Source organism: Phalacrocorax carbo, chromosome 12, assembly GCF_963921805.1.
Source record: "Phalacrocorax carbo chromosome 12, bPhaCar2.1, whole genome shotgun sequence".
Classification (NCBI taxonomy): Eukaryota; Metazoa; Chordata; class Aves; order Suliformes; family Phalacrocoracidae; genus Phalacrocorax; species Phalacrocorax carbo.
The window spans coordinates 9,456,391-9,469,435 of record NC_087524.1 but is presented as its reverse complement, the minus strand read 5'-3'; the positions used below and the strand labels follow the sequence as shown (position 1 = coordinate 9,469,435).

Sequence of the window (13,045 nt, the reverse complement as noted above, 5' to 3'; positions counted from 1 at the left end):
GGATGTTGAAGTTTCTTAATGTTGACTTGGGCTTAGGGCCAAATGTTGCCTTCTAGTGTAAGAATGTTTCATAGGTTTTGTGCATTAATTAGCTGAAGTAGCTAATGGCTAAAGGAAAATGAGGGTGAAGGAGAGAAGGATCTGCAGCTAATGAAGCTGATGTATAGTAGACTGACATAGTTGCCCTGCTGTCTCTTCAAGTCTCTGTCAGCATTTCCATTACTAACTCCCTTTTTGGAGGATTTATAGGATGAGTGTTTAAAAATTGCTTGAGATGAAACTTGGCTTGACAGCTTAGCCTGTGGCCTGAGCTCAGTAGGGAGGGGAGAGAATGTGCGTAGATAAATACGTGGCCAAGCACAGTTTCAAAACTTCTGCAAGAAGTGTTGATTGGAGAATTTTGAGGCAAGGAGGCAGAGCAAGTCATGTAAAAGCAAGATGAAATCCCTTCTGCCATCCCTGGAATAACGAGCTTCCACTTGGAAAATGAGATTTTTGGCAAGCTGTTTGTATAGATGTTGTTTGTGTACTTTAACTCTCGAATGTCTGGTAGCTTTGGGTCAGGCTGAACAAATGCAGGAGACTCTACTTGTGAGTGGTTGGAGCAGATTAGTAGCTGGTTTGAATAACTGCCTGTCTTCAGCAGCATCCCCCTCCTCCCCACTAGTGCTCCTTGTATGTTAATCCAGAACTGTTGTCCAGGACTGGTTTCCATCCCACTCATGACTTGTGTGCCCTCACCCAGAGGAGCTGCTCGTGTTTGGAGCCGTCCAAGCGAAGGCTGATGTCGTTGTAGCTCCACATGCAGGGCTGTCATGGCTGGCTGGCTCTGGAGCATGCTGGGCATGCCAGACCTTGGGGGAACCAGGACACCCTGATCCTGGGACTTGAATCCATCCTCCAGAGCTCTGAGTCATGTTATCCACAGAGATGACCATGCATTGTAAATTTTTATTTATTTTTCTTGTAATGGAATGATTATTTCTCTGCTGTTTGAAAGCCTGGTGTTTGTTTGGCTCAAAGTAATGCAGCCAGTTGCTGGCCAGTGATTTAGTGTAGTGTCCAAAAGGATACTGCGTGGAAATGAACTGGCTAGTGTGAACAGAAATCCCTGTCTCCTGGGTATTGACTGTGTCACTTACAAAGCTAGTAGAAGTCAAAATGCTCACCTGCCCCACTTAAAAGCAATAGTTATGATTGAAGGGGGCAGGGGGAATGTCTTGACTTCTTAAACTGCGTCTGGGCTAGTGGACAAGCATCCTCCCTTCCAAGCCCGAGGGCTCCTCACTGTCAATAATGGGTGTTACTGCTGTCAGAACAAGCCTGGTTATTGTGGCAACTTATATTCATATCCATGACATCCCTGTCTTGGAAAATGGCTTATGGAGCCAAGGGAATTGGGCTGTTAAATAATGCAAGAAGTGTCTGAATTCCAAATTACAATTTCTTTGTGTTTTTAATGTGGTGCCTCTGCCTTGCATAGTTCACATTATATTGTATTGAACCACGTGGTATGTGGAGATATAAATGGAGAGTGTCAGGGTTTGAATTTAATTACTGGGTCCAGAAATGTGACTCTTCTAAGGAAACATTCTTGAACTTGGATTACAGTTTTTAAGACCATATTCTGATGCTTAGCAGCCAGATTTCTTATTGTCCATATAAACAAGAAAGGAAGTCTGAAGCACCAAACTCCATGTTATGATCTTGTCCTTTATATTTGTACAGATAGTTAAATACTGAGATACATATTAAAAATAAAAAACAACCACGGATTTGGTGATGGAGAGAGCATCATTTGCTTTAGATGCTTGTCTAAACTGTTCTGGCAGGGAATTCATGTTTTAGTTGCTCCAAGAACAGGACTCCAAACATATACTCTCATCCCTCCTAGGTTGGGGATACCACAGGAACTACTAAATAATATGATATCTTCATCTGAAGAGACAAGAAATACCTATAAATGGCATGTAATAAAGCTAGCAAAAGTTATTCAAGTGTTAATTTTTTAAACTCTTCAGTTGGTTGAATTGGGTATCTGTTTAGTGTAGGCAAGCATGCCTGGAAGATGTGGTTATAACTTCTAAGAACATGGGGATATGCTACTTAAGAAAATCTTATTGGACTAAGCCATGCAGTCAGATGAGTTACCACATATGTGCAATGTTGGCTTAAGTGTTGTGAAACTATAGCTGTGATTGTGTAAATCAGGCTTTTTCTTCTGATCCAGATAAGCAAAGGCGTTCTGGATGTCACCTGCAGCAGGGACAGTTCCTTCAGTGAAAGGAAGGAAGAATGGCTTGATAACTTGTCAGCTGTGGGGCTGAGAAGTCCCATGAGACTGGAGAGTGTGCATTGGGTGTGCTGCTGGGTCAATATCTCAAATCTCCTTGTGTGTATGCATGCATATAGCATATCATATGTCTGGGTTTGGGTTTTTTAACTTTACTTCGGGGAAGCTAGATATGTATGAATGTATATACCGCATAGCATGGATGACTGCTTGATTTTTAAAAGCCTTGCCTGAATAGGATTGCATGTTGATGCTTAGGGACACTTAAATGGTTTGGTATTGTGTTCTCCCTGCCCCGAGTGGGGGAAACCTTAACTTGGATCCGTTGCATGGCTTTGTAGGAAAGAAACACCTTCACTTTACTAGTCAGATGGCCCTATACTGCTTTTTTACACAGGGAGGCTCAAAAGTTGTTTCCAAGCAATGGTGCCTGTTTCATGTCCTGCTGGATGTTTTCTTCTGAATGCTTCTAGGGCCTAAGCTAGAGTTACCATCTCCTCTGCTTGCCTTCAAATTGTGTACCCCACTCTGCTTTCAAAGGCCAGTGTATACGCCAGAGGTAGAAGGGAAAAAATATCTGGCATTTGATTTATCAAAGTCTTACCTGGTTATCATCAAGCTACGTTAACTTCATCTTAAGTAACAGTGTGTTGCAGTTACTACATAGTATTACTCAGTGTTACTTTTCCCATATCAGCGATGGGATTCAAGGCATCTCAGTCAGATATGTGCAAACCCATTAGGTCGGGCCTTGCCTCATACTTAGTTTTCCACTTTCACTAAGAGTTGGATAAGGTTGTCTTTGTTATTGGGCCAATGAAAGTTATGACTTGGACATCACTTCAAGTTGCAACTTCGGTTCAGTATTATGACTTAAAAGCAAGGTCAGTGCAGCATATGTGGTGAATGATTTCCGAAACCCTTTGTCTCAGTTACGAAGCCCGTGGGTCACTGTAACCTGATTGCTGTAATTGCCACAGAAGCAAAACTTGCTAGACTGAAAAATCTGTAGGATTTCTGTACTTCAGAATAAATTTAGTAATGTACCAGCTCTACTTTGACACTTGGTTTTTGCAGCAAATACCTATATTAGCTCAACAAAAATTGTCCTTTAGACCTTCTGAATTCTGGTTACATGAGCAGAAGACCCACAGTGTGCCTGATGTATCTGATGGGTATTTATCTCTTGTTGCTTTTTTTTTTTTTTCCTTCCCCTCAGCTGAGATGGTAAATCTGCATGTAGCAATGGTCACAAATCCATAAGGAAGAAAACAGGTTTACAGTCTCTCCAGATGGTGCCTGGGAACAGGCTGAAGTTAATGGTTGTGTTCCTTTTTGGAAGTGACTGTGATTTGTTTAAATGCACCATGCAACTAATGTGCACCATCCAACACTATTTAAACATCTCTGAACTGTTTCAGAACAGCAATGTGAATAGTTGACTTGAGTCTTGTCTGTCAAGTACATAGGCTTCTTCTAAATCTTAACTAAAAAACCTTGTGGAATGACTTAAATGTATTTCTGCTGCAGAAAACAAATGTTGTGACTTGAAAGCAGGAATCTGACACAGATTTCTTTAAGGTAGGAGGAGGAGGGACCGGGCCAGAGTAGCTCCCTCTCTGCCAAGTTTTGTGTGGATGTGGCTTGAAACAGTCAAGCTATAAACTATGCAGCAGTGTTTGCAATGGAAAACCTGACAAACAGTGAAGTATAAGAATATTCCCAATCACCTCCGCCTCTGCTGTTGCTGCTTTGCTCACAGGCAGGATGGGGGCTTTTCCCTTGCAGCCCCCAGGAGCCATGTCTGCCGTGGAAGCGTTGTGGGATGGTGTTTTCAGCTGGGCTGAGCGGGACCATAGCTGTTTCCTTTGCGATTACATAACTGCAGACCAATTTCCAATATTATAGTATATGCAATATGTGAAACAAAGCTACTATGGCTAGTGTAACTTTATCAGGACCCAAAGGGATCTCTGGGAAGGGAAGCTGCCCTTCTCCTGGCTGGAATGTGGGACATGGCACTGAAGTATCACCATAAGGAAGGTCTCCGCTTGTCTCAGCGGCCTGGCTTAGGGGTCTTGGGACTTTCTGGTTGTCCACAGTGTTGGAGATTAGCGTGAGCCTGGCAATGGGCTCTGCATCACCATTTGGATTCACTTGTGCTGCTCGCTGGCTGCAGTCATAATTTGGGGGGGAGACATAAAGAGGTCATAGCTCTCTTGTGACCCTGACTCCTGGGGATACACTAGCTTCCCTATTGCAAAATCCATCCTCTTAGACTGAGGGCTTTTTGAGTTTGGCTTCTGCCTCTTCATGAGAAACACAGCATGCTTTATTTGAAGGCATTGCTTTCTGGGATTAAGTGGATTTACTTGGTACCAAATTGGGCCAGGTTTACTTTCTTCATGAATTACTCCATCTTGACTAAAGACACAGCATTAAAGTGGTCCAGACAGAAACTGAGAAATTGGGGTTGGTTTTTTTTTTTTCATTTCATGGATCACCTTTCATCCCTATATCCCCTCTGTCATGCCTGCTTTTGCAGGTAGCATTGTTTGGGTTTGGGGGTTTTTTTGTCCCTTTTCTTTAGTGTGGTGGTTTTTTTGTTTTAAATTCTGTAAAGACAACTCTTTCTGTCTTGTGTCTGCTTTGCCCCTTTCTCTAGGATGTTGTCTTCGTGATCTCCACTTTGTACACGGGTGGAGCATGGCACTATGCGCACTGCTAGCAAATGTCCCTGAGCTTTAGTATTATCATCTTGCAAAATCTGGCAAAAATCCAGCATTCTTCTGTTTATTCTAACAGATAAGTGATATGCTAGCAGTGTCCTAGGCTTCAAATGCCACTGTAGCCCTATACCAAATGGCAAATGCAGATACCATGTCTGCTTGTGAAATGTCAATAGCTGTGCAGCCACTGGTTGGATGTGTTGCCAGAGACAGTATGCCTAACTGCCAACATCATGCTTTATTTTAGGTGCAATTGTGCATGCTGGCTTTCCCTGGAAAGCTAATTTTTTCCTTACAAAGCATTTCAGGAGAGCGTGGTCCATCAGAGGTGATTCGGGAGTTGACTTCTGTTTGTACGTCTGCCCTGCTGTTTGCTCTGAGAAAGCTACTGCACTTTGCATTTCCATTTCTTCCTAGCATGAATTTGAATTTTGAATTTTAAATCTTGTAAGAGAGTGTGGTCATAATACAAAAAGTAAATACTCCCTTATCCCGTGGACTTTTGTCTTCATCAGTCCTTGAGATGTGCCTGGAGTTTGAGGAGGAGAAACACTTATGTAGGTTGACCACTTTTCCTCTAGCACCGGTGGCTTCATTCCAGAAGACAGGTTTAGGTGAGTGGTCACCAGTAAATACCTGGGATACCTTGTGTAACTACTCCTGTATGCACCAGTGTTCTTGAACTCAGCTCTGCTTATTATCTGCTTAGAGAGTTATGGAAGGATAACCCCAAACTCCTTCAAAAACAAAGCTCTGTAGATTCCAGTGCCCTGTTCTGAATGCAGTGTTGCCTTGACATGCATCCAGCCTTTCTGGGCCTGTCACCAGCCCTGTAGCAGTAGATACTTGATTCACTTATTAATCAGTTCCTGCCCTACTGCAGTTTTCTGCACAGAGTGTATGTACTAAGGCAGATAAACACAGGTCATCTGAGGAGGCAGGGTGGGTGATTAGGAATTTCTGGCTAGGAGTTACTGGAAAGTTGTTGAATGTCCTAAAAAACAGTGGTTGTAGAAGTTTTCCCTCCAAACAGGGATAATGCTGGCAAAGCAGAGACACTTTTCTCCTTCGAATCTTGCAGCTCAGGGCTGGAGGAAGGCTTCTCTGTGCAGGCAGAGTTTGAGATATCTGTGGTGAGGGTAAGAATGCTCGATGCTGCAGTGAGACAAGCAAGTGCCAGTGTCTTTTGTCTTCAGGCTTTCTGGAGGCAGCAATCAATGTTGGTTCTTCTCTTGCTTTGTTTTGCAACAGTATAAGCAAAGCATCCTGCTGGTGTGTCTGGTTGCGAAGGGTGAGTTTTATTTTAAACTTTGGCTATCTGGAGGCTGGTGTCTATGGAGGGAGCCTGAGTGCCTTGTTTTAAAGTAGTCAATGGAAATTGAGTCAATGGTATATTGATGGGATGGACTGAAACATGTAGACTAAGCCAGACTCTGTGCTGGCTCTGGGGGAGGCCTGAGACAAGCTTAGAGCAGAGGGGTAAAACTGCATGCAATGACTTGCTCTAGGCAAGTTCTCACTGGAGAACAGCTCCTTTCTGGGAATACAGTGTCTGACCAACCCTGAAAACAGGCACTCCCTCTTCCAGTGGCCTGTTTGCAAAATGTTGAATCGATGGAGAGAATTTACACTCACACCAGAAACAGCTGGGTCAGCAGGAGATGAGGAGGAGCCCTCCTTCCTCTGCTCTTGCCCCTGGGAGCCCAAGGGTGGGGTGACACTGTCTAATGACTGTAGCAGCTGTATTAAGCTAGAAGCAGCCCTTGACAGCCTACCCTGACCTCTCTGGTGATTCTGTTTTGTAAGCTGTTTTCTGATCCCTCTCTTTCTTGCCTTTTTTCTAATCTGATTGGATTTTTAAATGTGCGCCTCTGCAAGTGTAAAGAGGTAGTGGCTGCTTCCTTCTTCTGACTGTTTAACTTTAGCAGGCAAAGGATGTTGGTATGGCTGAATCCCTCATTTGAGTTTCAAGAACTTAGTTTTACTGTGCCCAGAAAGGAAGCACGCCACAACATTTCTGAAGTGGTTACCTCTGAGCTGCAGTTCAAGGCTGCCCTGTACATAGGCTTGAAAGATAAGCATTTCAGACTGGTGTGACTGGTGTTTCTAGACCTGCCTATCGCTTGAGCATCACCACACCAGCATCTTAGCTGAGGTTGGGAGGTTGCTGTGTAAGACAAAATGCTTGAATTATGAATGTGTTGTAATATTCATGCTGCTATCCTGTGGTGTCTAAATGGCTTTTCTCTCCCCCACTTAGTAACTTACATGGCAAGAGATATTTGTTTCTGTGTTTAAGAGCTCGGAAGATAATTCTTTATGCTAAAACCTAAGCAGGGTTGTTAATACTCTGGTGTTTGTAGTTGACCTCTGTCACTGGAAAATGAGGTGGTTCTCCATGGCCACCTCTGAAATACCTGCAGTTTTGTGACTCTGCAAAGGGACTGTGGTCAGCTCCTGCTTTTCTGCTGGGAATACTTGTTCCAGCCCTGTGACAAGGAGAGATAGTCCCTTTAATTGTGCTGTGACGTTTCTGTGTCTTCTGCAAAGCCCTTCTATGTTTCATAGACATCCTTGCGTGGTTTTCCTTTGCCCAGCTTTGAGTTGCAGTGTGTAGTTGATCTGACTTCTTGGTGACAAACTCATTATGAACACTTGAAATACGGCTGTCTGGTAACACTATGCCCTTTGCAATGCCTAATTCTGCTGAAGCTTTCCTGGGACACCTCTAGACTGCTCTGGAGCTCTGCTGGTAGGGAAGTGTTGCTTGTTGGGATGGAGGAGTTGATTGGTGGCTTGTATTATTTGGGTCCCACTTGAGATGAGGGCAGCTGAATGTCGTACTATAGTGACTTTTAGTGCATTCATAAAGCCTTGCTAAGGTTTAGTACTGTTGTTCCCTCGGGTTAATCATGGAGGTTCTCAGTGTAGTAAGAAATAAATTACTATTTTCTAAGCAATGTTGCTTCTTTTCCTTCTCCTGTAGAAGGAGAAGAATGATTAACAAATTATAAGGACAAAATAGAGGTCATGGGGTCATGACCTCTATTCCTCGAAATATTCTTCAAAAGCATTCGCCTCTTTAATAGCACCTATCAGATCACAGAATCACAGAATGGTAGGGATTGGAAGGGACCTCTGGAGATCATCTTGTCCAACCCCCCTGCTTGAGCAGGCATACCTAGAGCAGGGGGCACAGGAACACACCCAGGTGGGTTTCGAATGTCTCCAGGGAAGGAGACTCCACAGCCTCTCTGGGCAGCCTGTGCCGCTGCTCTGGCACCTGCACAGGGAAGAAGCTTTTTCTCATGTTCAGCTGGAACTTCCCGTGTTCCAACTTGTGCCTGTTGCCCCTTGTCCTGTCATTGGGCAGTAACGAAAACAGCCTAGTCCCATTATCCTGACACCCACCCTTTAGATATTTGTAGGTATTTATGAAATCCCCCCTCAGTCTTCTCTTCTCCAGGCTAAACAAACCCGCCACTCAGCCTTTCACCATATGGGATATGCTCCAGTCCCCTGATCATCTTCCTAGCTCTCTGCTGGACTTGCTTGAGGAGTTCCACATCTTCCTTAAACTGGGGAGGACCAAAACTGGATTAAAAGGAGTGTGGCCAGCAGGTTGAGAGAGGTTATCCTCCCCCTCTACTCTGCCCTAATGAGGCCACATCTGTTCCTCCCCAGGGGCAGGACCTTGCACTTGCTTTTGTTGAATTTCATGAGGTTCCCCTGGGCCCAGCTCTCCAGCCTGCCCAGCTCTCGCTGGATGGCAGCACAGCCTTCTGGTGTATCAGCCACTCCTCCCAGCTGGGTATCATCAGCAAACTTGCTGAGGTTACACTCTATCCCTTTGTCCAGTTCATTGATGAATATGTTGAACAGGACTGGAGCCAGCACAGACCCCTGGGGAACACCACTACTGACAGGCCTCCATCCAGACTCTGCCCCGTTGATCACAACCCTCTGAGTTCTGTTGTTGAGCCAGCTCTCAATCCGTTCCACATCACCCACACTTCCTTAGCTTGCCTATGGGGAGGCTATGGGAGACAGTGTCAAATGCCTTACTGAGGTCGAGATAGACAACATCTACTGCTCTCCCTTCGTCGACCCAGCCAGTCATGCCACTGTAGAAGGCTATCAGTTTGGTCAAGCATGATCTCCCCTCTATGTAGTGTTGGCTTTTAAAATGTTTTAAAGGAACACCTCTCCAGATGGACACACAATAAAACTGAACTTCCAATTTGAAATCATCCCTTCAGAGCATATTTTTTCAAATATTTTGGGCTATAGTGTGTGCTCTATATTAACTTTTTTTAGTCCCATTCCCATTTTTTATCTTGATCTTGGGCAACTGGTATTCTAGCAGGGCTAGTTCAGTTACATGGGTGTCTTTTCCTTTTTATGGAAACATCTGAAGTCCGACCACTTTGACTTTTGCATTCATTTGCCTTTTCTTTAGCTGATATCCTGTCTCTGTGGGACAACTCTCCCCCATCCCCAAATTTCCATAAGCTGGGGGGAAGGGTTATTGCTGAGAATAGGAAGTCTCCAGATGTATTAAATACGCATCTCTAGGGCTGGGTTTTTCCCAATTGCTGTTTTCTAAGCATTCCACTGAAGAAAACAGGTTCCATTTTACACTTCCCTCCACCTGGCTTGATGTGGAACAAAATACTACCTGTTTAGTTCTACAGTTCTCTAGTTCTCAAGAAATGGGAGTGGGAGCCCAGAGAGAGGAATTCCCCCACCTTGCATGACCCCGCAGAGCAAGCCTACTTGCAGGGGCTAAGCCTTCACACAGGCAGGATTGAAAGAAGTCCCACATGGTTGCCCAGTCAGCACGTGTAGAGACTTCTTGTCTTCAAACCCCAAGAGTGTAGTTCAAAGGGCAAAAAAAGTCAATGTCAGCCCTTGCAAAGATTGTTTCTTATCTGCTGCTGTTTTAACTCCCCCATATCCAAGGGGCTGAGACCCTTAAGATCCCCTCTAGGAGCAGAAGTGGGAAGAAGCCTGTCTGGACTTCATGATTGGTAGCTGTGGGCTTGAAATATGCTCCAGGACTTCTGAGACTGCCCTGTTAGTCTGGCTGCTGGGGAGAGGGTGGGATGTGGCCACTGAAACACAGACTTGAAGATTTAATTGTCTAAAAAGACAATTTAGCCTCAGAGGAGCAGGGCACATCAGTAAGCATGGGACAGCCAAGACAGCAAGTAATACTACCTTTGAGTTTGCCATACAACACAGCCAGGTACTCCTAAACAATGGATTCTACCAGGCCTCTGAAAACTTCAATTCTGAAATTTCCAGCTGCCTGCAACTTCCCTCCTCTTTCCCTTCTCATCTAATCCTGCTATGCTGAGACTTTGTACTCAGGCAGATAGTTAAATTCTGTTTCCACTGCATACCCTGTTTGGAGCCTAGGATGGCAGGCTGAAAAGGAAAAAATTTTACACAGCATCCCTGGTTGGAGCCTTTACTCATTACCTCCTCTGTTTATGCAGTCACTGCCAGTTTTAGGACCCTGAAACCTGCCCCAAGAAAATGTTTCCAAGGAAAATCTGCTTTTCGTATTAGAATACATAAACTTTCTAATGATTGGGTTTCCTATATTGGCCAAATAGGTCACCAGCTCAGCGCTGCTGCAAGAAACTACCTGAAGCCAAGAAGATACAAGGATATTACTGAGGCCTTCCAATGAGTCCTGTAGATACCTTGTGGGCTATGTTCCTTGGGACGTGACTGCCTTGTTTTTAAAAAAAGAAAAAGCATTGTTTTCATAGGTTTTTGTTATATCAAAATCTCTTTTAGAGAAAGCAAGTCACTGAAATGGCTTTAAATAAGCCTGAAATACTAAACTTAATGCATAGTGACTGATGTCTTTCGCCCTTTGTTCCAGTTAATCAAGAAAGTAATTATACACAAAGGCTTTGGCTCTTGTGGTGACTTTCAGGCCCATTTTTCTAAGTAAGCAAAAGACTGATGGTGCATTTTTGTTGTGTCAGATGAGGACAAGATTAATAAAGGATGGAAGAGATTTTCTTTCCCCAAGCTGCACAGCAAATAAGCAGTTCTAATAATACTTTGGCAGTAAAATGAAGGCTGTAATCATTAGCAGACGTGTTTCAGTTACGACCAGCAACATAACTCCTTTCTTTTGGTTTTTGTGTTAAAAAGAGTTGAGTTTCCCCACAAACCAATTTCTTGTCCGTCTTCAGCTTAAGCAAAACCTATAGAAGTAGTTGTCTTGCTTAGGAATTTCATCATACAATTAGATTTAGGGGGTGGCTTGACAGAGGGGCATATGTCGGCTCTTCCCATCTGCCCCTCAGGCTGGGACATCAGACTTTCCAGCGTTCTTGATGGAGACTTTAATTATTTTTGTGGTAGAAAGATGTTGGCTCACGGCTGGATCAACTGAAGCAGTTCTGGAAGACTCAGGGGATGAGACGAGCTCTCTTGGATCTCTATTTTACTGGCTGGCTTCTCTTTACTATTTTTATTGGCCGGTTTGGTTTTTTGCATCTTGATACTGTGTGACTTCATCTGAAAGTTTCACATGCAATGGGACATCACTTTCTTTCAAATGAAACTGGACTGCAGTTATATTGGCAACGTAGTCTAACTTCAACTTGGTGATAATGCCAAGTATTTCCCAGACATCACTTGAGTCTATATCTCCTATTTCTCCCCACAATGCAAATGCATGCTGGAAAGCACTAGCCTGTTGCTTTGAAAAGTTGTTTTAATTCTGTTTGCAAACCACCTCCTGCTAATCTTTTCCTCTCTCCCATTGTGTGCAAGCACCCTTTCTGGTAAGCCTGCTGGTGGGATGCAGTTTAATGCAAGCATATCTCCCAGTAGTTGGAGGGTAAGGGCAATGCTGGGTGTACTCATGCTACACACCTAGCTGCACTTTGCTCCTATATTAATACAGCTGCCATATGTTTGCTTAAGAATCCCAGGCTGGTTTGATACTTGGATAAAAGAGAAAATAAGTTGTTGCTCTTTCATATTAGCAGCAGCTTGACTAGCTAGGCTAACACTGGCAGGCACATGTCTGCGCTGTCTGATGAGTCTAAGATAACACCTTCATGATTTCATGTCCAGGTCTTGAGGCACTGTGCTGACTCTCAAACGGTGACCATATGTGCAGGTGAAATGTATACTTAAAGGACCATAACTCTTAGGGAGTCTAGGTGACTGCATACACAATGTGGCAATTGGAATAACGAATTTCAGTGTGCTAAATTGAAATGAAATTAAGGAAGCCCTGAACACAATCCCTAATCAAACATGATGGGGGGTGTAGGGTACTCCATGTAGTAGTGACCTTAGGATTACATGAACAGCATCTAATATTTAACCTGAAACATTGGCTTGAACACTGGTAAGTTCATAAATAGCACTTCGGTCTCCCACATGGGCTTTTATAGCATGTAGATATTATTGGAGGCCTCCCTGCATGAGGAAAACCTGCTTGGAGAGACTTGACCTATTTGTCTTAACTGAGTATAGCTGGAGATTCAGGATGGGTAACGTGAACCTGGGAAGATCATTCATGAGCATTTGAAACCCTAGGATTAAACTCAAGGCCAATTTATTCAGTGCCCTGGAAACCACTTTGAAGAATCTGCATTTCTGTGTGTGGGCAGGGGGGAAAGTTGCACACATTGAGTCATGGGAGAGAAGGTGAAGCTTGCTTGTTTGCCTGAAAACAGGATTAGGAATCTGAGACAGTTTCTTTGAGGTTTTGTTCTTAATACTGACTTAAATTCCTTATCATTATTGAGAAGGAAACTCTCTGCAGACTATGAAGAACCAAAATTACAGGATGGTGCTGTGCTCAGGATGAGCTTGCAAATTATTCCCTTGCTTCAAGTAGACCTTCTGTGACCAAAATGTCCTTGAATAAATGTAGAATGACCAGAAATGGGATGCTATTTCCATCACCAGACAAATGGGATTACTGAGCCCTATAGAAAATGCCTCTTGCTCCTCCTGAGCACAGCAAGCAGAACTGGTT

At 43.8% G+C, this 13,045-nt stretch overlaps 1 protein-coding gene across 4 annotated transcripts in view; it reads left to right on the top strand.

The window, feature by feature from the left end:
• SH3PXD2A (SH3 and PX domains 2A) overlaps nt 1-13,045 on the top strand; it is a 270,198-nt gene that overhangs the window by 193,973 nt on the left and 63,180 nt on the right. The window lies entirely within an intron of this gene.